General features: G+C 45.4%; 1 long non-coding RNA gene across 2 annotated transcripts; it reads right to left on the reverse strand.

Annotated features, from left to right (window-relative positions):
• Nucleotides 1-3,747: 3,747 nt before the first annotated feature.
• On the reverse strand, nucleotides 3,748-5,918 carry LOC144782959 (uncharacterized). 2 transcript variants are annotated; one of them, XR_013601335.1, is made up of 6 exons: nucleotides 5,783-5,918; nucleotides 5,604-5,672; nucleotides 5,425-5,500; nucleotides 5,159-5,302; nucleotides 4,843-4,934; nucleotides 3,748-4,066 (listed from the first exon to the last, which is right to left on the reverse strand). It is a non-coding gene; the product is annotated as an uncharacterized LOC144782959 (long non-coding RNA). The 2 variants fall into 2 exon arrangements; XR_013601336.1 differs by having other exon boundaries at nucleotides 5,604-5,669; nucleotides 5,783-5,830.
• Nucleotides 5,919-21,915: the final 15,997 nt, after the last annotated feature.

The raw sequence follows: 21,915 nt of genomic DNA on the forward strand, positions 1-21,915 counted from the left end.
ATCTTCACACGTCAAGAAAAGAGAACTTTCTTCAGTGAACTTCACAGCCAATCCTATACCAGGCGGTGTAGCATGGGACAAAACTGATTATGAAATCTATGGTCCGGTTGAAATCCTGAAGTATCCACACCAATTCAAGATCTCATTGAGTGACTTTGTAAAACCAAGCACATTTGCTGATGATTGGGACTTTGAAAGTATTAATGATATGATGTCTGATCTTGTGATGTCTGCTAAATTTACAGAACATGATTATTTGGAGGGTTCGTCTAATTATGATCAGATGTTCTGCTACAACCACTATGGTAACCATTATCTACACAAATCTGCACAACCTAGAAATGTTTTAAATTATAACCAATGGGAACATTGTGCTACTCCTCCGAAAGGTAGCTCGAAAACATTTTATGATAAATATTCATACTTTTCAGGGTTTAACACAAGTAATGCAGAAACATTTTATTTCAAATTGTCAAATAAGACAGGTATGAAGACCATGCTTACAAACACAAAATTGATATATTCAGATTCATTTTTTGAGCAAATGAATACATTTGGTTTTGATTTCTGGAACAATAATATTGAAGCAAAAACTGTTTGGGGTACAAGAGATTGGCAAGTACAAGGTATAGAATCATTGTTTAGAGCCTGCATGATCCCAGAACAAATTATATTTTTGAATGACACTATTCAACAAACTACCTCTCTTGGCTTAGCCAAAATCAAAGATTTAAACAAACCGTCTATTCCAAAGCCAACAGTGAACGATAATAGCTCTATAGATGTTGAGATAGAGGTAAACCATATATTAAACCAAAACAGAACACATCCTGAATGGAAACAATGGTTGATCTGGCCCACAGATACAAATAACTGTCAAGACAGATTCCTGAACAAAATACAGGGGTTCACATTGACCAGGCCAGACCCTAGATATTCCCAAAGACAACATCCAGGGATAGTAACCACCTACAACGTGGGCAAGCTCTGCCTTCAATGGCTACAAACGTCCACACTGGCAGAAATTAAGCAACACCTAACTTTACTTACAGAAGGTGCTGACTTGCGTGATTTCATTATGGGACCACGCAAACAGCGTCAAAAACGTTTCATAGCGGCCTCTATATATGCAGCTTATAACGAAGCCTGGAAAGAAACTCAAATTGAGACAGCAGAGAAAATACGGGAAATTGACCGTATTAATTTGGAAAAATCACTTTCTGTGGTGGACAATGGGTTAATGACTCTGTCCTCCAGAATATATTCTCTGGACAGCATTGTGTCTTCAGCAATCGATATAATATCGCAAGACTTACTGATGTTACAACACGGTCACTCCCAATTGCGTTCTATTGTACAGCTAGGCTGGATGTTACAAAATCTGCGTTCAGGCTATGTGCCTTGGCGTTTAATCAACACAACGTTATTATTTAATATCTTTAACCTTACTGATAAACAAATCAGTATGGCACAGAAGGGTGCTGATTATACAATCCTGAGCATTGAAATACTAGAAAGATTACCATTAACAATGTCAGAACGACCTGTCATTGAATGGATAATACATGGGATAATAAATATTCCGATATCTACTTTCAGGTTTCAATACTGCCAAAAATATATACAGGCAGGCCAGTATGAAAGGTTGGGTAAAGGGTACATTAAGTCAACATGGAACTTGCCCTATACACACGAATGTGTCAGTAATAAAGGCCAGAAAGTGTTTCTTAGTGGCAATAATTGTGCAAGATCACTAAGCGGTACACTTCTGTGTCAGGATATTAGCTTGCATGGAGCCTGTGAAGGGACTTCAAATAACCTTTCATGTTACCAGCTAGGCACACCTGCAACACAAATAGAACCATTCTTTAGGAGACTCTCGAACGGGAGTTACATTCTAATAGTAGATCGCAGATGTTGTAGTTTGCTGCCCGGAAAACCTTATCTCATAACCGTGACTAGGAAGGTCATGTGCTGTGAACGAGTATTGTTCCCAAACGATTCTCCAGACAGGGAGGCAAGGTTATGGCCCGATTTGAAAATTGCTTCTATTCGAATTGATACTTTAAGCAGAATGAAGACAGTGCTCCTACAGACGCCGACCAGGCTAACGTCATCAAAAGAAACGTATGATCTCCAAGTTGCAAGGACAACGGCAGAGATTCATTCATTGTTATCAACAAATTCCCCCATACATTTCGCAGAAATTCTGAACAAAATCTTAAATATTTCTGATACCAGTGGTGTCTCAAATGTATTTAAGACAGTGTTTTCAGGAGCTTTAACCCCATTCAAAGCCATCCTGGGTATTTTTCCAGACTTTGTCCATTCCATCTTTGGCGGACTTCCTCTCCTTTTGGGACTGGTGGCAGGCATCCTATTTTTGATCCTGTTATTTCGCTATGGCAAACCATGTCACAGACAAAACACCTGCGACAAGGGAAGAAACGATCCTAGCCATTGGCTACCGGGACCGCATAACTAGAGTCCTTGGACTAGCACGGCTACGGGATTAGAACATGACTTGGTTTCTTTCATTTAGACCAATGTGGCAACATTGTGTTATGCCTGTATTAAGGTGCTTGCTATGCGGCGAAGAATGCGTGTTAGACACCTGTTTGACACTACAATCGGATGTGCCATTGGACGGAGAAACCTTGTTGGGTCCGGTAACGGCTCATGCATTGTGCTGCCCCCAGCGGCTACCTATCCTGATGACGGCATTCGTGGAGACTTCACCACTACGATTGAGGGGTAGTGAAGTACGAGATGAAAGCAGCATCGATCAGGTACGACCTTCAGTCATCTATGCTGATCAAAACATCAATGAAGGCAATCATGCTCATGAATGCATGGTAACAACTTTTTCAGACTTAGTGGAACATTCGCAAGAAGCTGTTGACAGTTTTTTCGACAGTCTAAATGATATGATGTTTTCACCAGAGCAGAAGGAATGACTTTGAGCAAGCTAGCACACGGAGTTCCCTGCAAACTTAAATTTGGCCTTCAACTTTAAAAGTAGAGCAATGAAATGGAACACATTTTTTTTCTCCTCTCTCCTCCCTCAATTCCAAAATATTTACAATTTTTTGGGACACTTATCTTCTGCTTAAAGTAGACATTATTCTTAGAGAACTGAATTTCTATTTTAGGTAGTCAAGAGACATTAGCTACCCTCTAGCATTTTCATACAATACTTTATGATTGTGATGAAATGGTCTCGCACTTTTCTTCTGTATAAAAGAGCCATTTCATGTGTAGTTTTCACAATTTACTCATACTGAGTTTGAAATATGCGTTATATGTTTAGCATTATTATACTGCTTGTGCATATAGTACATGTGATTGTGTTTCGTATATTTCATAATTCCAATTTTCAGAATGCATATGAATGTATATTGGGATACGGGGTGGTACGGTATACACAAACTCTACTAGTTTCACTATGCCTAGATTTGTAAATATGGACATAGTCTACGTGGAGTGGGTGTGATGTATTTCTATAGGTACTGTATCGATCCCCCTATTCCTGACCCTGGTTTGGTTAATAATTAACTAGCAGCCATCCAACGGTGCAAAAACCGTTATCTGATTAAGCCACACCACGGCACAGAAGCGCGTTATCTGATTAGGTCATAACGTATTATTTTGTAAAGCAAACAGTAGTGGAATGTGATAAAAAGCCAATAAACCCAAGAACACCATACAATTAACTGAAATTATTGTGACATGAAGGGAGTTCACAGGATGAAAAAATTATTTTTTATTTTTTATTTTTTAGAATTTTATTTCTGATATTTTCTTATTTTGATAAACATTTCTTGAGTATAAATACACTTATTTCATTTAAAATGCAACCATATGCATGTTATGCTTCATAACCAATATAGAACATACTACATCACAAAAAAGATGAAGAAAACAAAAGGAGTTAAACAACACAATTGACAATGATCTTGAGTGGGGCTAGTGGAGTAAGCAAAGCGATGGATGGAGACTCTACGCGCGTTTCGGCATTTGCCTTCTTCAGGAGTCCGTCAATTGCAAAAGGACATTACATTCAACACTGAAAAACATTTAAAAACCATGTCACAAAAGAGGTATTACTCCAATATTACCATTAGATCAATCTTGGGTCTAGGTCTTATTTCTATTTAAAAAGCACAATTTTGTACATGATTGGTATCACTATAGGATATATCCTGGCGGAACTCATTAGCACATTAGAAAATTACACTTTTAATCTAAAAAAACAATGACATATACACTGAAATGTTTCTATGTATTTGCTATAAGATAATAATATAAACATATGGATACTGTGATACCTAATACACTGATGTACTCCTTAGTTCAAACCTACTTCATGTTTTACTTCCTTCTTCTAGTACGCTACTAGTTTACAATCAATGTAATGAGGTGGTAGAATGGCCAAAATGGTCAAAGCTATGTGATTATGTATAAAGAAAGGAAGAGTAGAGAAAGAATAAATGAAGGAAAGACAAGTGATAAAAGAAAAAGACGAAGAGAAAGAAAAAGAAGAAAAAAAGGAGGAGGAGTGAAAGACAGAGTTGGTCTACCACATGTATTAAACTGAGGTGATCATGTGTGATGTTATTCTAAACAGCCTCTACACAATACTATAAGACACTATAGGAGCCAGATAGGAGGAGGGGGGGGGAGAAAGAGAAAGGGGAAGAAAAAGAGAGGGGGGAAGGAGAAGGGAAGGAGTGGGGAAAGAAAGGGGGGGGGAAGGAAAAAAGGGGGAGGGAAATGGGGGGGGGGTTTGAAAGAGGGGGGGAAGGATAGAAAGGAAAAAGAGCTGTTAGTCTAGTTACTTACATAGAGATGTGATGTAACTCAATTTTCTTTTATGGGATAAAGGTGAGTTATACACCTAGAATATATCGCTCCCATGCCTATTATGATCAAAACTGTGGAAGAGACACATTGAATTAAAACCACGTCTAAAGCTGGGCAACAATTAAACTAAATAGAACTAAATAAGAGATTACAAATTGCATTTAAAGGATTATCGCAAGGTAAATAGTTAAAGTTGTCAGTTTATATCGTCTCTATCATCATGGATAGTATTTACTCGTTGGATTATATGCGGTAATCCATTTTTTAATCTAGATAAATATATATGAATAGTTACCTTATTGTTTGATTATTTTCTCCTGGTGGCCACAACTTTATTTGATACTTTTTTTCTCTTTTCTCTCCCCCCCTGGCCTATCGGAATGGGGCTTTGTTAAAACAGGCGCCGCCTGATGTATTGGAAGGAGAACACACTGGACCTCTGTTGGAGCGAATAAAAGGTTCATAGTGACTGCTCAGTTTATCTATAAAACTGGCTACTAAATTGCGCAAAAGGATTACAATAATAGCATAGGATATGATGGATACAAAAAACCGTTATACCTGTATAAATTGTAGATGGTTCTTGTTGAATAGAATAGTTGCAAATATCGTTGATGATCTTTACAAGGTAAAAACACTAGGGGACAAGCGAGAACCAAATTAATGCAAAAGATGTGACAGGATTAGGACCTAAATAAGGCTGTTACGATGTTACTAGATAATTAAATAATGGACCATACCTATTCTTCATGGACGTCGTAATAAGAATAGGATGTTTTCAGCTGTTAGGTCTGGGGTCATGAGCACTGCTATTCCGTCAGAAGTATAAACAAGAAGACAGAAGAGCGAGAATAATGTTTCTTCTGCACTTCCCCTTAAGCGTAATCACATTCTAAATGAACTGATTACAAAAAGTTACCTCGTTGTGGCCTGTCGCCATGATGTAGATGGGGTTCTCAAAAAAACTTTCGCCGTGGTAGCCAGCTCAAGAAAGGAGGTTGAGCAATAATGAGCTGTTTAAATACCGCGTCTTACTTTGATTTCAGGTGTATGCGATAAACCCGAAGGAAAGGAAAAATGGGCGGGGCAAAGAACGAGACGCAAGGATTAGTAACATATGGCTCTACCGAGGGTGTTTACTTCCGCATGCATATCTCACGGGCCAATCGGCCTACACGAGTAGTTTGGGGATAAAACTACAATAGAGCGCGACGTGATAATTCTAGCACGAAATGATAAAGAGGATATGGTGATTGTTGTGAGACTTGGTACCAACGTGGTAATTAAGCCCGCCAAAAAACCTCGACCAATTGGCACATTCAAGTAGTTCTGGCTATAAACTACAATCATGGGGTGAACTCGTTAAATCGCAAAAATGTATGTGATTTAGTCTAAACGGAAAGATGATTGCTAAGTATGTTCATATATTTCAAAAAACGATATTATATGCATGAACATACCTGAGTTTAATTACACAAAAAATATATGTGTGCCAACCAGTCTGTGAATCTTAGCTATCGTAATATAAATAACAGATGTGGGGCAAAGGGTTCCGATTGTCAAACACTATGTTACACCAGAATGAACACACTATGAGCCTGATTCAGTGGGAGAAAAAAAGGGGGGGTCTAAAGCAGAGCTAGCTAATACCTGCATCATCAATGTTGTTGTAATCATTAAATAATTGCCTGCTCCCACGGAATCTCAAGATTAAGTCCCGTAATGGTTGTTTCAAGAGAAAAAATCCAATACACCTCTCTCTTTTTACGTATCTTATCAGGGCAGAGTCCTAATCTTGGTTGCACACTTTCAAGAATATACCACCTAACATCTTCCGGTGAGTGATCGTATTCCAGGAAGTGTGCCACCAAGGGGGCATTAATCTTCTTGGTGCGCACTGCCGATTTGTGTTCTGTTATTCTTTTGTTCATTGATCTCGAAGTTTCACCCACATAACCCTTTGAACAGGGACATAGTATTAAATATACCACGTTCTGTGTTTTGCAGTTTGTCATTGTGTTGTTGGTAATGGTTATGTTATTAAATGTGAGGTCTTTCCCTTCAATGGCTTGTGGGCAAATCTTGCAATTACCGCATTTAAAATTACCAGTAATAGGGTTGCCACTCGTAATGCTTCTTTGTATGGATTTTGCTTTACCTGGCAGTCTTGATCTTACAACTAGATCTTTAATGTTCTTGTTCCTTTTGTAAGCAAAAACTGGTTTTGATATCTGATCTTGTTTGGACTTATTAAGATTCAAGAGATGCCAGTTGGAATAGATAATCTGTCGCAGCTTGTCATTCAGTAGGGAGTGCCTAGTGACAAATACTAATTTGTCATTTTGTCTTTTATCCTTCTCTTGCAAAATAGACTGCCGATCAAAGAATCGTGCTCGTTTGAATGATTCCCGAACAAGCCTGTGCGGGTATCCACGATCCTCAAACTTCTTTTTCATGACTATGGCACGGTCATCATAGTCTTGTAGTTTAGTGCAATTGCGCCGCAAGCGGAAAAATTGACTAAAAGGGATACTATTTTTTTGTGATGCAGGGTGGAAGCTTTTATAGTGGAGCAGCGTGTTACGAGCAGTGGGCTTCACAAATAGATCCACATAGAGTTGGCCTTGGTTATGTTTGACAGTTACATCTAGGAATTCCATCTCAGTATTGCTAGAATGTGATGTAAACCTGAGGTTACTGTCGCACACATTTAGCCATGTTATAAATTCATTAAGAGTATCCTCGTTATCGTCCCATATGAATATCACATCGTCGATATATCTCGACCAGTGAAAAATTGTTTCGAAGAATGGAGAGATTTCATTGAAAATATGGATGTTTTCAAAATGAGCCATATAAATATTCGCAATAGTAGGGGCGCAAGATGCGCCCATACTTACTCCTTTGGTTTGTATATATAGATTTCCATGGAACTCAAAGGCATTCTCCTGTAGAACAATCTTGAGAAAATCTAAAATGAAAGACAGGTTGCAATCAACTTCATAAGTGTCAATAAACCATTCTGTTGCTAAAATAGCTCCATCTATGGGGATGTTAGAATATAAACTTTCGACATCTAGCGTCACTAGCCATTGTCTTCTTTCATTGAATGCTGTACCTTCTAGTAAGTTAATAATATGGCCAGTATCTTTGACGTATCCAGGTATTTTGGATATGTATGGTCTTAGTATAGCATCCAAATATTTTGACAACGGTTCTGTGATGCTACCTATAGTATTCACGATAGGACGAAAGGGTGGGTCCACTTCATTCTTGTGGACCTTTGGTGTTCCATAAAGACAAGCCATTCTTGGCTTGGACACATTTAAATATTCATATTCTTTCTGGCAAATATCTCCATTATTGAGGGCTGCAGATGTTAATTTCTGAATTTTTTGTTTGGTTTTAGCAGTGGGGTCTTTTGCTATTAACTTGTAAAATGTGTTGTCATTTAGCATAGATTCTATTTTAGCTGTATAGTTGGAGGTGTCCAGGATAGCTATGCCACCTCCTTTGTCACATCCCTTCACAGTAATGGAGGTAGATTCTTTCAGAGTTTTAAGCGCACTATACTCTTCCATTGTGAGGTTGTAAGGAGTGTTAGGCACATATTTCGTTGCTGCTCTCAATTTCTTGATGACTACCTGTTCAAAAATATGAATTTCTGCACTCACTTGTTCTAGAGTCGGGGTAAATATTGATTTTGGTGCTAGACCTGATTTATTGGTTTCTCTTGAATCGAAATCACACTTAGAGAAAAAATCCATCAGGTCATAACGTATGCCATCTAATTAGGCAAGCACTATTCCTCCAGCCCCTGATAAGGCATACGGAGTTCTCAAAACAAATCAAACCTACAGCGACCTGGGAAATTCCCGTAGCCATTGTTTTGATTTCACCGAGAACTTCAGTAAAAGAATGTGCGAACGAACCCGTTCGTATGACATCCTTATTGACGTATATATGTCCATCCTTACGTCAATCTCGGCACCTTTCAGGTATAAATATTACCGACATTGCCTTAAGCAAACACACGCGGTGGTGACGAGATTGGAGCAGCGAGACTTGCCGAGGAGCCCAGCAGAGAGCGAAGCCCACAGGCGCTGCCCCGCCTTCCTGACGCGCTGAGAACGAGACGCTGCCTTTCTCCTGCCGAGAAATCCAGCTCCGGCGTTTCCAAGCAGCCCTCGCAGGCAGCTGGAATATCAAGACCTGGGATAAGAGATACCAGCCCTCCACCATTCTAGATCTCAGGTACAGAACTGAATAACCCCTTGCAGAGAATTCTTGAGTCAGTCCCTTGGCAAAACAAACTTAACTTAAACTGCTACTTATCTACTCCCGCCCACGTATTAGGCTTAGGTCAGGTACACTGGGGTAGGCGTGGTTAGAAGCACCAGTTGAGTACGATTAGTCAAATGTATATATGTATGTATCTATTTTATCCATTTTAAAGTATCATATGGCTCAGAAACCATATCAATGCTTTTACAGTATTATTTTATAATTCTGTCTTTACTGTATGCACTTTACTTAACTATAAGTATTACAATAGTAGCGATTCATTTCTCTTGTACGAGAAAAGAGACTGATCAATAAATACCATCTTTTATTGAACACGCCCGTCTCTCCCTTTTCTCTACAATCTGGTGAAACTAAGAATGCACTGAACTGACTGAGTAAAATAAGTTGTCTTTTGTTTTCACACGACTCTAGAGATACACTCTTGATTAGGGGAGAGCAAAGTTGTCATGTTCTATGGTTGTCTGAAACTAAATCCCTTCTTGTCTATCCAGGGAGGTTAAAATCCTCCTTGCCTATTCGAGAAAGTTTCTAGTGAACTCTGAGCTAGCTGGCAAACACAAAACTTTAAGTCTAATATCGTCAGTAGAAGACCTAGTGAACCTCTGTCCTAGGTCTATACTATTGAAGATATTATTCCAATGCGCAGAGCCTATTGGGATAATAGGAACTACACTACAGAGTTATGACCTTGCTGCACAGCGCATTTGGACAGAATTGAAAGAAGGCCGAAAAATATTCTAAGTATGAGATTTTCCATTTTTGCTTTTTGCCTGTTTGGGGGTGTTGTGCTTTTTTGCGGGTGGGTTGGCGGATCTTGGGGCATTGCTGGGAAGGTCTAATACCGGATAAAAGTGTTTTGGAGACTATCCATGAGGAAAAGCGTTTTGGCACATTAACTTGGGGCTCGTTAGGGTTAGCACTAGCAGAAGGATTGCATGTGTTTCGGGGTGTTCTAGATTTTCGCAACTGAGTTCTGGGGTCTTAGAGCACACGTGGGAATGTGTAATTTTGGTTGCAAGTGGTTTGAAGAAAATCCATGGTGGGAAAGGGGGGATTTGGCCTAGTTAAAGAAAGCGTTTGTCACTATTCTTAACTTTGGGCTCGTAAGGGTTAGCAGTATTGTATTGCATGTGTTTGGGCGGGGGGCTGTTTGTGGGGGGGTTTGCGAGTCTTGGAGCGATGCTGGGTATGGATACTTTTGCTTGCTTGCAAGTGGTTTGAATACAATCCACGGTGGGTAAGGGGGGATTTGGGCCTACTTTACTTTCAAAGTACGTTTTGTCACCATTTTTTACTAGGCCTCGTTTTTTGAGATCTGATTGGGGGTCTTCTACATTTTTGCGACTGGGTTTAGTAAGGGTCTGGGAGCACTGCTGGGAAGGTCTAATTTTGTTCTAAAACACAGTTTACAGTACACCTAGCTTGAGGGGAAAGATCCGCTAAATTAATTCGCCCATACTTATTTATCCTTCAAAAGGAGACTCAGACAGAGTGCGCACTTTCAAAAATATTGTACTGTCTATTAGGAAACTCAAAGTGTGACTTTTTGCACTACACAGCGTACATACCTTATATTTATTTGTCAGTGGTGTTCTAATATCACTTCCTGTTTTTCCATCAATAATTACAGCCCGGTGTTAGAAATGGCTATTTCTGGTAGGCTAAGGCTGACGCCAAAGCCAGGCAGAAATCACCATCCTAGTCAGGGCAAGGAAGTCACACGCCAAGATAACCCCTGCTCACCCCTTTGGTAGCTTGGCACGAGCAGTAAGGCTAAACTCGGAGGCAATGTGTAAAGCATTTGCCCCAGCACACAACAGCAACAACATCCTAGGCACACCACAAAAGGAACTCCACACAAGGTTATATGAAAATAACTTTTGTATTGTCAAAACACATCAGATAGAAATCACACATGTACATTGTGCCAACTGGCACGGGCAATATTCACAAGGGATTATTTACAAGACAGGGCCACATGGGCCACTGTCAGAATCAACATTTTTAGAAATAGAAATACTGTCAGAAATTAGAATAAAAGGATATAAAATCACTGTAGCACAAATTAGCAAGAATAAATCACAACCAGTAACTACTGGTAACAGGTAAGTACCACCTACGCAACCCTAAACACCTTAGGAGAATGTCACGCAGGGGACCAGGACCTCACTAGGACCACGTGTACTGGAAAGAACAACCAGCTAAGAATAAAATACATTTAGGGTTATCAGCAAGAACACATTACACATGATGCATCAAAAACACATTCAGAGGTGCAGGGAAGGAAAAACAGATGATGCCTAAAACATTCAGAGGTGTGAGGAAAGAAAACACATGATGCATAAAAATACATTCAGAGATGCAGGGAAAGAAAACACATGATGCCTAAAACATTCAGCGGTGTAATAACAAGACACATGATGCATCAAAAACATTCAGAGGTGCCAGAACACAACTCAATAGCGCAAAAACACATGATGCCTAAAACATTCAGAGGTGCAAAGAAAAACCACACAATTGCGCAAAACCTTACATAAGCCACCACCTGTGGCAGTCCCTAGGCCAACTGGCCTTGTTGGGGCAAGGACGCCCTGTAGTCCAAAAGTCAGGGGCCTAAACGTGGCAGGTGCCCACTACTTGCTGGGCACCTGTGGACTATCCCAAGCGCCTAAACAGTGCAGCTGCCCACTAATTGCTGGGCAGCTGGGACATCAGCAAAACTGTGGCAGGGCCCTCACTGGCCCTAGGTACAGCACTGCGCCAACATGTAGGAGCCACTCAGGCTCTGGGAAATAATGGGGGCGAGGGAGCCATCTAGCCCCTTAAGACAAACATGTCCTTGAGCCTCTCAGGCTCCTTAAACAAATGTGGCCCCCTTAGAGCTTCGTGGCTCTGATGAAACAACTGTGGCGCCTTCTGAGCCTCTTTGGGCTCTTTTTTTTTTTTTTTTTTGTGTAAGACCTTTATTAACACAAAGCAATTTACACAGCATGAGCCTACAACCCTGGGGCCGGCTCGCTACGTTGGTATTATCATCAGGCAGAAATTGAATGTGTCATGAATTACAGCACAGTATTTCAAATACGAGCCGCCCCGTAAAATATCCATAGGCCTCCTAGCCGATAACAGATGTGAGCCTTACATTTTCACATTTTATAGAAAAGGAAAATAGAAACTTAACATACCCCAACTAAGACCTCACAGCTCCACCTTACACGGCTTAAACATCAACTGTGATAATAGTTCCCATGTCCACCAATTGTCTCCACCATCAGCCTCGGGCTTGCGCATCATACTTCCCTCCTATTAGAACTACACATGAAAAGAGCTATTCCTCCTCACAGTCCTGCAGTGAGGTAAGGTAGTTTGTTAAGAAACCCCAAATGTCTTTTGGTCTGGACTTTGCTGGCAGTTGCTCTTCATATGTTTGCAGTTTGTCTCGGCAGATGCTCATATCATGAAGCCACGTTTTCTTCGTCGGCACTTTACGGCTGTGCCAACATTGCGCCACCTGCCTCTTCGCTAACAGCAAAGCTATAGCACAGAACCTGCGCTTTAACGCCCTAAATTGTGGCATTATACCTAGTAGACATATCTTGGGTGTACACTGCACCTCCTCCTCCATCATAACCGCTAGAGTGTCAATGACTTCCTCCCAATACCTCGCCACCCCAGCGCAGTCCCAGGCCAGATGTGCAAAATCCGCACCCTCCCTCCCGCATCTCTTGCACTTGTCTTCCTCTTGCAATCCAAACCTAAGCATTTTTGCCGGTGTGTAGTAGATTTGGTGAAGAAATTTAAAGTGGATAACTCTTAAATTGCCGTTGGGCGTCAGTATCTGTGTCAACGCGCAGGTGCTACTCCATTCCTCGTCTGTCAATGGTGTGTCCATTAATGCATCCCACCGCCCCTTAGCTTTCTGAGTGTGCCCCGCCAGCTCTGATTGCGCAGCTGTATATAATCTGGACACCAGATGGGAAAGATCATGTGTGGTAATCAGTAGTTGCAGCGGTGCAAAGCATTCTGGCTCTGTTGGGAATGTCGGGTAGTGTTCCCTCAATGCCCTGGTCAATCTGTAGTATGTAAAACGAAACAGTGGAGTTTGATTTTGAATATAATGCAATTGGTCTAGTCCTACGAATGTGCCCTCCTGAAACACATCACCCAACCTGTCAATACCAGCCCTGCTCAGCAAAGACATTCCCACCTTTTCCCTAGTGACGGATAAGGCCTGATGATGCTGCAATGGCATGGCCGGTGCATACAGCGGGGTCTTGTGGGCCAACTGCCCGAGCCTGTGCCATGCTTTAACCGTGGTGTCTACAGTGTTTATATCCTGTGCATGCAGCGGTGGCCTTGTGTGCGTGATAATTGCAGAGAGGGGGACAGGATAGGCATCTCCCTCTTCAATGGCCGTGTGTGTGAGATATGGGACCGCATGGTACCAATACGCAGCATATTGCGCCTGCGCACAAAGGTAATAGAGGAGGAAATCAGGCACACTGAACCCACCAAGGGCAAATGGTAATGTAAGCGTCTGCAACTCAATACGAGCCTGCTTGCCCGCCCATATCAATGTCCGCACCAGGGAATTTATACGGCGGAATATTGCTTGTGGTGGCGTGATCGGTATGTTATTAAACAAGTATAACAATTTGGGTAACACGTTCATTTTGACGATAGCTATTCTATCAGCCAGCGATAACGGCAAGTGAATCCAGCGCTGAATTTTGTCCTCCAGTTTAGAGAGTACCACACCATAATTCGCTCGTAATACCTCATCCGGATCCCTATGATACATGACCCCTAGGTATCGAACCGGTTCTTGTTGCCATTCCAACGGGAAGTCTACTGCAAAGGACGCTGTAGTGTCAGTGAGGGGTATTATAGATGACTTAGCCCAGTTAATCGCTAGCCCCGAATGCTTGCCGAATCGGATGTATTCCCTAAGCAGTGGGTTCAAGTTGTTTTCCGGGTCTCGGACCTATAGCAACATATCGTCCGCGTAGAGTGATATGTGAAGAGGTCTGGCCACGAATTTCAGCGCCAAGTCTTTATAGTTCTGTCGCACTATGCAAGCCAATGGCTCCAGTGCCAGTGCAAATAGCAGTGGTGATAGTGGGCAGCCCTGCCGTGTACCACGCTCAATAGCAAACTGATCTGAAACATAGCCATTGATTCTGACCCTAGCATGCGGTTGTGTATAAAGCAAAGAGACCCATTGCACAAACCGTTTGGGAAACCACATTCTATTTAGGACTGTGATCATGTAGCGCCATTCAATTGAATCGAATGCCTTTGCGGCGTCTAGCATGACAGCCACCGCTTTAACCGAGGGCTGCAGGTAATGCGAGAGTGCAAATATGGACCTAGTATTATGTGCGGTGGATCTGGTGGGCACAAATCCAGATTGATCCGGGAGGACCAATCGGGTCATCAAGGGGGACAGTCGACCTGCCAGTAGTTTAGCGAGAATTTTCGAATCCACATTAATCAGGGATAGGGGTCTGTAGGAGTCGCATTCCTCTGGGTCTTTGGCCGGTTTTAGAAGTGCAATGATCATCGCTTCTCGTAGCGATGGGGGAAGTAACGCTTTTTCAAAGGAGGCGCCATACATTGCCACTAAATGAGGAGCTAGACTGTCCGCGAACTGTTTATAGAATTCGGTGGTGTATCCGTCCGGACCCGGTGCTTTGCCATTTGGCAGGGAGCTGATCACCTCAGTGACCTCCTCCACCGTTATTGGCCTAGCCAAGTATTCCCTATGCGCATCCGACAGCCACCCAATCGCCACATCATGCAGATAGTCATTCGTTTCCTCCGTTGTTGCTGTGGGTTGTGATTGATATAGGGAGCCAAAGGAGTCTACAAAGCATTGCAGTATGTCCTCAGAGTGTGTTCTCAACACACCCTCCCTCGTTTTAACTCTAAGTATCGCTGCTTGTCCCCGTCCCTCACAAATTTTCCGAGCCAGCAGTGCCCCCGGCCTTCCCCCTTCTCCAAAGGCTCTAGCCACTTGTGGGCGGTCCAGGTATTTTATTTCAGACTCCAGGAAGTTGGCATGTTCAGTATGCACTTCACGTAACTCAGGCAGTAATGAAACATCCTGAGTCGTCTCATATTGCAACTCCAGATCCCTCATCTGCTTTTCGCAACGGCGGATCTGGTTTCTAATGTCTCTGAGTACCCCTATGGTGATGCCAATGCAGACCCCCCTAATTGTAGCTTTGAACGCTTCCCAAAGTAGGCAAGGGTCGTCTGTTGTCTGTGTGTTTATATCAAAATAGTCCTTTATAGCTTTCTTAATGGTGTCTGCATATACTGTGTCTGATAGGGCCCGGGAGTTAAAACGCCATCGGAAGGGGGGAGGGGTGTATTGTGGAATGTCTACTTGTAACAGAACCGGATTGTGGTCCGATAACGTGCGGGGCAACACCCGTATTTGTCGCACCCATAAGGCCCAGTCCCTTGAACCCAACCAGTAATCCAGTCTGGACCAGCTATTGTGAGAAGCTGTTATGTGTGTGGCGCCTGGCGCGTCAGTGTGTTGTAGCCTCCAGAGATCTGCTAATGCTAAATCTGTCATCATGTGACATACCATTTGTCGCGATTGCTTATGTTGTTCCAATGAATTAGAAGATCGGTCTATTCCGTCCTGCAGTGTCATATTCCAGTCCCCCCCGCATAGTATGTGCGTGTTAGCATGTTTTTGCAAGTGGTCCCAGACTTCCCTGTAGAAGTCCGGAGCATCTGTGTTTGGTCCATATACGTTAAGGAGCGTTACTCGTTGCCCCCTCAATGTGCCCGTAACCAACACGTACCTACCAGAGGGATCCTGTGTGACCTGTTGTGCCTCAAAGCTGACCCCTTTCCTAATCAATACTATCACCCCACGGGAGTAGGATGAATAAGATGCCCTGTATATAGATCCAGCCCATCTCGTTCCCAGGGTTGCGTGAGTGTGTGGTGCAAGGTGTGATTCCTGCAGAAACGCGATATCTACATTCCACCTGGTAAGACTGGCAAATATCTGTCTGATTTTCTGAGGCTTCGAGAACCCCCGTATGTTCCAGGTAAGAACGTTCAATCCTCTCCTGTCCGTATTCCTAGAACCCATTAACATCAGATAATGCAACACATAACATTTTCATACAATTCCACGGTACATTTGATGCGCGCCCTTCCTTTGTATAATGAACAGTTATACCCATTGTAGGCAGTTCCGGTGGAGAAACTGATAACATATCTATATGCAGAGCTGTCGGTCTATGTAAACATACAAATACCCCCCCATCCCTCTTCCCGCCCACTCCAGCAACCCCAATCTGCCGAAGCCATATCCCCTCAGAGCACCAGCCCCATAAACAAAAAACCATTAACTCAGTGCCCATCTTAAGAACTCGTGTTGGGTATTACCCTCACGGAGGTCTGCCAGGAGCACACTTCTACACCCAGAAGATGGGTGCAGGCGACACTATATAAACTGTGTAAATGCGTAAGATGTGTGATCCTCCACCGCCCACCCCTCCACTCTTCAAGTACATCCTGATATTACATAAGCAGCTGCGTTGACATTGGGGCAGAATAACAACTCTACGACTTCATACGTCAGCTGTGTTCGCACTATCCACCTCATGTTTAATGTTCGGAGTGTGCCCAGGCACAGTTAGGAACCTGAAAGTATAGTGTTCAGTTGAGACTTGCAGTAGCGGGCATGTAGTCGCCCCGTTCCATAACCCCTGTCTGTGTCCCACTAGGTACAACATGTGCTCCCTCCTGCTGCACACTTGCGCGCATAAGTCCATGATGTGTCTGCGAATAGCCTGGGCAGAATCCCATCAAGAGGTCCATGTGCCCGTAAACCACCCCTACACTGCCGGGTATCTAGTGTGAACATACCGCAAATTGGGCCCGTTCGCAGGGTGCAGCTGCAAGCAACAATCAGAGTACAAATATAAAGAAGCATAGCAAAACTTTGAACCCCAGTGTGTGTCAGCCCTTCAGATAGATAGTCAGTGCAGTACTATCGACATCGTCTGCCCAGCGAATCTGTGTACCAGGCAGGCCCGCCCAGTTTAACCATTAGCGGTTATGTGGCAATACTCATTTGTCAACAGCATAATAGAACTCACCACCGGCTGACGAGGCTATTTTCGGTGGCGTCAGTCTGAGTCTCTCTGCTGATCATTATGCGATTCCGCTCGCGCCTCCCGCTGTACCTTTTTGATAAAGTCCTGGGCCGCCTTGGGCGTAGCTAGCACGATCGCCTTCTCCTTCCATACCACTCGGAGTCGTGCTGGATACAGCATTGAGTACACTATGTTCAAATCACGCAGTTTAGCTTTCACTGAGGTGTATTCCTTCCGGGCCTGCTGAACTGCGACCGTGTGGTCTGGGTAGAACTCCAGTGAGTTGCCTTGATGTTGAATTTTACCCTTCTCCCGTGCCAGTCGGAGAATAGTATCCCTGTCACGATAGTTCAGGATCCTCGCCACGATTGGTCTAGGTGTGGCACCAGGTGGCGGTTTGGGGGCCAACGATCTGTGCGCCCGCTCCACAATGAAGATTGGCGATAAGGCCTCTGCTCCAAAAAGATCCCTACACAGGTTTTCGATGTAGTTCTCCATCCGCCCCGTGTTGGTCGTCTCCGGCAGGCCCGTGATCCGGACGTTAATGCGCCTTGAGCGCGCTTCCAAATCCTCCTCCTTCGCTCTTATCACTTCCAGGAGTTTTTCCATGCCAGTGCATTTGGAGGTGGAGGCACGTGCTTCATCTTCAACGGCTGCAATCCTGGTCTCGGCCTCATCCAACCTCTCGCCATGTTTTTCTTGCCTTGCAGCCATGCCATCCATCCTGCAAGTTAGGTTGTCCAGCTTACCGTTTATGTCTTGCAGATTTGACTGAATCGCCAGTAGGATCTTCTCCATGTTGCTGTTAGGCATAGGAGCAGCCGCGTCGCCATTTTATACCACTTCCTCTGTGGATTTCCCCGCTCTCCTGTTGTCAAAGGAGATCTTAGGCTGCTGCTTATCTGGTTTCCCCATGGTTGTGGATGGGGATGCCGCCTTCCTGCAAACGGGCACAGACGCCCTCGTGACTCTTGCCGCCGTCGTCGTGATCTACCTCCCAGGGTGCTCAAGCACTTCACTCGACTCTGCCACCGCTATTAAAGAGTAGGGCCGCGATAGTCTCCCGCCAGATCTGTTGGGTAATGGGGGAACGTGATCAGGTCGCCTCTGCAGCAATGCGGCGCAACACGGCCAAGCAGTACCGTTATTATGGTCTTGTCCCCTCTGCTGGTCTCTGGTTATGGATCCTCAGCCGTCTCTGCGAGCTGCACGTCGCTATTGTTGTATGCGCTACCAGCGCTGTTTTGGCGGATCCCCGCTTAATTAGTACCGCGGGAGTCAAAAGTGTGTTGACCGTGAGGCAGTCGCAAGCGTTAGCTTTCAGCAGCAGTGTCCTCACGTATCCGCCAGTCAGAGCGTCTCGTCCCGCTCAGCCCGTGACCCTGGGCGCGATGGCAGCAATAACCTCACTCCGGGACCCTGCGCGGCCATCTTGTCAGGCACTCGTCCGGTGTCACCTCTGAGGCTAACGGGCGCACACAGGCAGGATAGGCAACCCATCTCGGCGGTTCTGGCATAATCGGCATTTTCTCACCTCCGGTAATTGCTTGCTGGTGTTGGAAGCCAATCTCATTCCGCGGTGAGCATGTCCGTCCAGAGTCCGCTAATTGCCGCCGGCCATTTTGTCAGGCTAGCGTCCGGTCCGTGCATGCCGCTCGACAAAAGTCAGATTGCCCCGCTTGGACTTCGGATTATTGCACACCGGACGGTGCAGCCTATCTTCCTTCACACGCGCATATGCTTTTAGAGTGGTTTCTCGGGGTTTACGGCAGCATAATCACCCATTGTTGGCGGTCGCCTGGCGGAGCTGCAGTTCAGGCAGCCATTCCGCTGTGCGCCCCCTAGCGCCTCAGCCTCTCTGGGCTCTTGAAACCAAACCTCTCACAGGAAGGGGGGGGCCTACACCGGCAATGTGCCCGGACGCCCCCCCTAGCTAAAATGGCCCCCGGAGCCTTCTCATGGCTCCAGATAAATGTGGGCTGTAAGCCTCTTTGGGGGCTTGTAGCACGGAATGCCCCCGGAGCCTATCTAGGCTCTTCAAACAAATATCAGGAACGTTGGAGTCCTGCTCGGGAGACTCTAAATCAACAAATGCCCAAGAGCCTCTACCGGGCTCTGCCTCACAAGTGCCACCACCGGCAACACGATATCCGCCCGGAGCTTCCCGCCTACCCCCCCAGCCCTTCAATACTCACCGGGCTGGTCGGGGGCGGCTCCGCTTCACTCGCGGCTTCCTTTCCTGATGCGGGCTGCTTCCTCCTCTTCCCGGGGCTCTCCCTTCACTCAGGAGCCCCGGGGCGGACACAGCAGGCGGCTTCCTTCTTCCCCGGTCTCCCTCTCAATCACGGGAGACCGGCAACCTCGTCCACTGCAACAGCAGGGCTCTCCCCGGCTCCCGGGAGCCCCGCAATGGCCGCCTTGCTCATCTTCTTTTCTCTCCTCGGGCCGGCAGCCAATCACGGCGCGGCCCGGGGAAACGTCATCAAGGAATCCCGGGCCGGTCAGCCAATGGCAGCGCGGCAACTTCTTCCTCGGCCAGCCAATGGCAGCGCGGCCCTCCTGATGAGCCCACTGGCTCTGGCGCTGCCGAGGCCAAAAAATACGGTGATTTCTTCGCCAAAGCAATGGGTGAACTCCCGTTGTATATTACATAACCAAGCGATGCGGGACTCGCTCGGGGGCACAACACGCAGGGTGGGCACCTGCTAAAGCACATGAAGCGCTCCCAAACGCTAGAGACCCAAAAACGCGCTCCAGCGCTAGCGGACAGAAAAACAGCGCTCCCAGGCACTCAGGGGGAAACACAGCGCTTCCAGGCGCTAGAAATACAAATCAAGCTTTCCCAAGCACCAGCAGGCAACAAAGAAGGTTCAAGTAAAAATAAAGCGCTCTCTGCAGAAAAATGCAGCTTCACCATGCTGCCAAAGGTCCCAGAGATTCCAAGGGGCAAAGCAAAGTCCCCCCAATCAGCCCAGGCAAGGCAGAGGGGTCCCCCAGAAGTCCTCCAGGCATCCAGGAAAGTCCATCAGGTGTCCAGGGGCTGGGCAGGGCCCAGGGCAGCAGCACGCCCCTGGTAGTTTCAAGTTTGGCAAAACAAGAACATTTTGGAAGGGGACACAGCCCCTTTTTATACTATAAAATCCTTTGTAGTCTTTGTGCAGGCTGTGTGAGAACCATCTAGAACTGGTTATAGGGAACTCTTTTCAGGGACAGAGGTGACAGTCGCCCAGCGGGGAGGTGGAGCCAGCATTGTGGCAGGCAGGGACAGCCTCATTCACACCCAGGTGCTATCTCCTCCCACTTCCCTGGCAGCAGATGCAGCCTTTCATCCACGGGCTGACTCAGACAACCTCCTGGGGGCTCCCCAGCCCCTCTCATACTCAAACCAGACAGTCAATCCACAAGCAGGCCCAGGCACTCCTGGGCCAGGCTCACCAGCCAATCACACGCCAGCCACAGACTACACAAATATGCCAACTTCTAAAAGTGGCACTTCTAGACTAGACACAATCATGCCGCATACACCTTTACGCAGCATTCAGTCTCATGAGTTCTCACATATCAAACTCGACCCTGCACTCCCCACACATCAGGAACTACCATGGGCATACAAATTCCCATTCATTCCTATGGGAGGGCAGGTCACTCACCACACATACACAGAGAGCTCACACACTTTACACTGTACCACAGTGAAAAAGTGCGCAAATGCCTAAAACCATCAACACTAGGTTCCAGAAACAGGCTAGGAAAAAGCAAAAAGTTTTGGGGTGAACCTGCCAAAAAGGGCCAGGTCCAACACAACCCCCTTCCAGCCAAAACGCAGGGTAGACCAATCACTCCACTGATGGGCTTCCCTGCTTTGGGCGACAAAACACGGACACGGGCCCGCACGGCAGGGACACCCTCCGGTTTTTCGCCACTCTGAACCCACATGTACTTCTCTCAACCAGAGCTCTCTGGCACAACTAGGATAACCCACTGGTACTCTCTAATCATCCACGGCCAGGACCAGGCCCTAGGCCATCCAAATGTCACAGGTCCTAACCAATCCACAGAGTGGGGGCAGTAACCCCTGGCACACAATAGCCATTCTCCACTCTTCCTCTCAGTGTAGCTACAACTACCACTGATCCTTCAACCTAGGGACCATACCCTCAGGCGGACCAGAGGTCTCGGGCAAGAATGCCCCATCCTACCGCTACTTCTGGGGTTCCGCACCCTCCCAGGGAAGCACCCACCAGAACACAACTCTCCCACCAGATCAGGATCTCACTCCATCACTGGCCTACCACCTGGAACTATTCCACTTCTGAGGTACAAAGCACACAGCACAGTTCCTCTTCAAGCAGGTGGGGGGACACAGCACACAGCAAAGTCCCCTTTCCTCTACCTTAGTGGAAAAAACAAACTACAGGTGAGCCCCAGATCACACAGCAAGGGCAGCCCCCTCAGTCTCTTCAGCTGATCTACTTTGGCAGAGATTCCTTCTTGACCTAGAAGCTTCCTAATCTCCCAACCTAGGATTTAAACCCTCAGGTTTCAGAGACAAGGACACCATCCCTCTGCACCCCCTTCCAGAGTTCTGCACCCTCCCACCTTGGAGCGGTACCCCTGG

The sequence above is a fragment of the Lissotriton helveticus genome, chromosome 9, assembly GCF_964261635.1.
Source record: "Lissotriton helveticus chromosome 9, aLisHel1.1, whole genome shotgun sequence".
Classification (NCBI taxonomy): domain Eukaryota; kingdom Metazoa; phylum Chordata; class Amphibia; order Caudata; family Salamandridae; genus Lissotriton; species Lissotriton helveticus.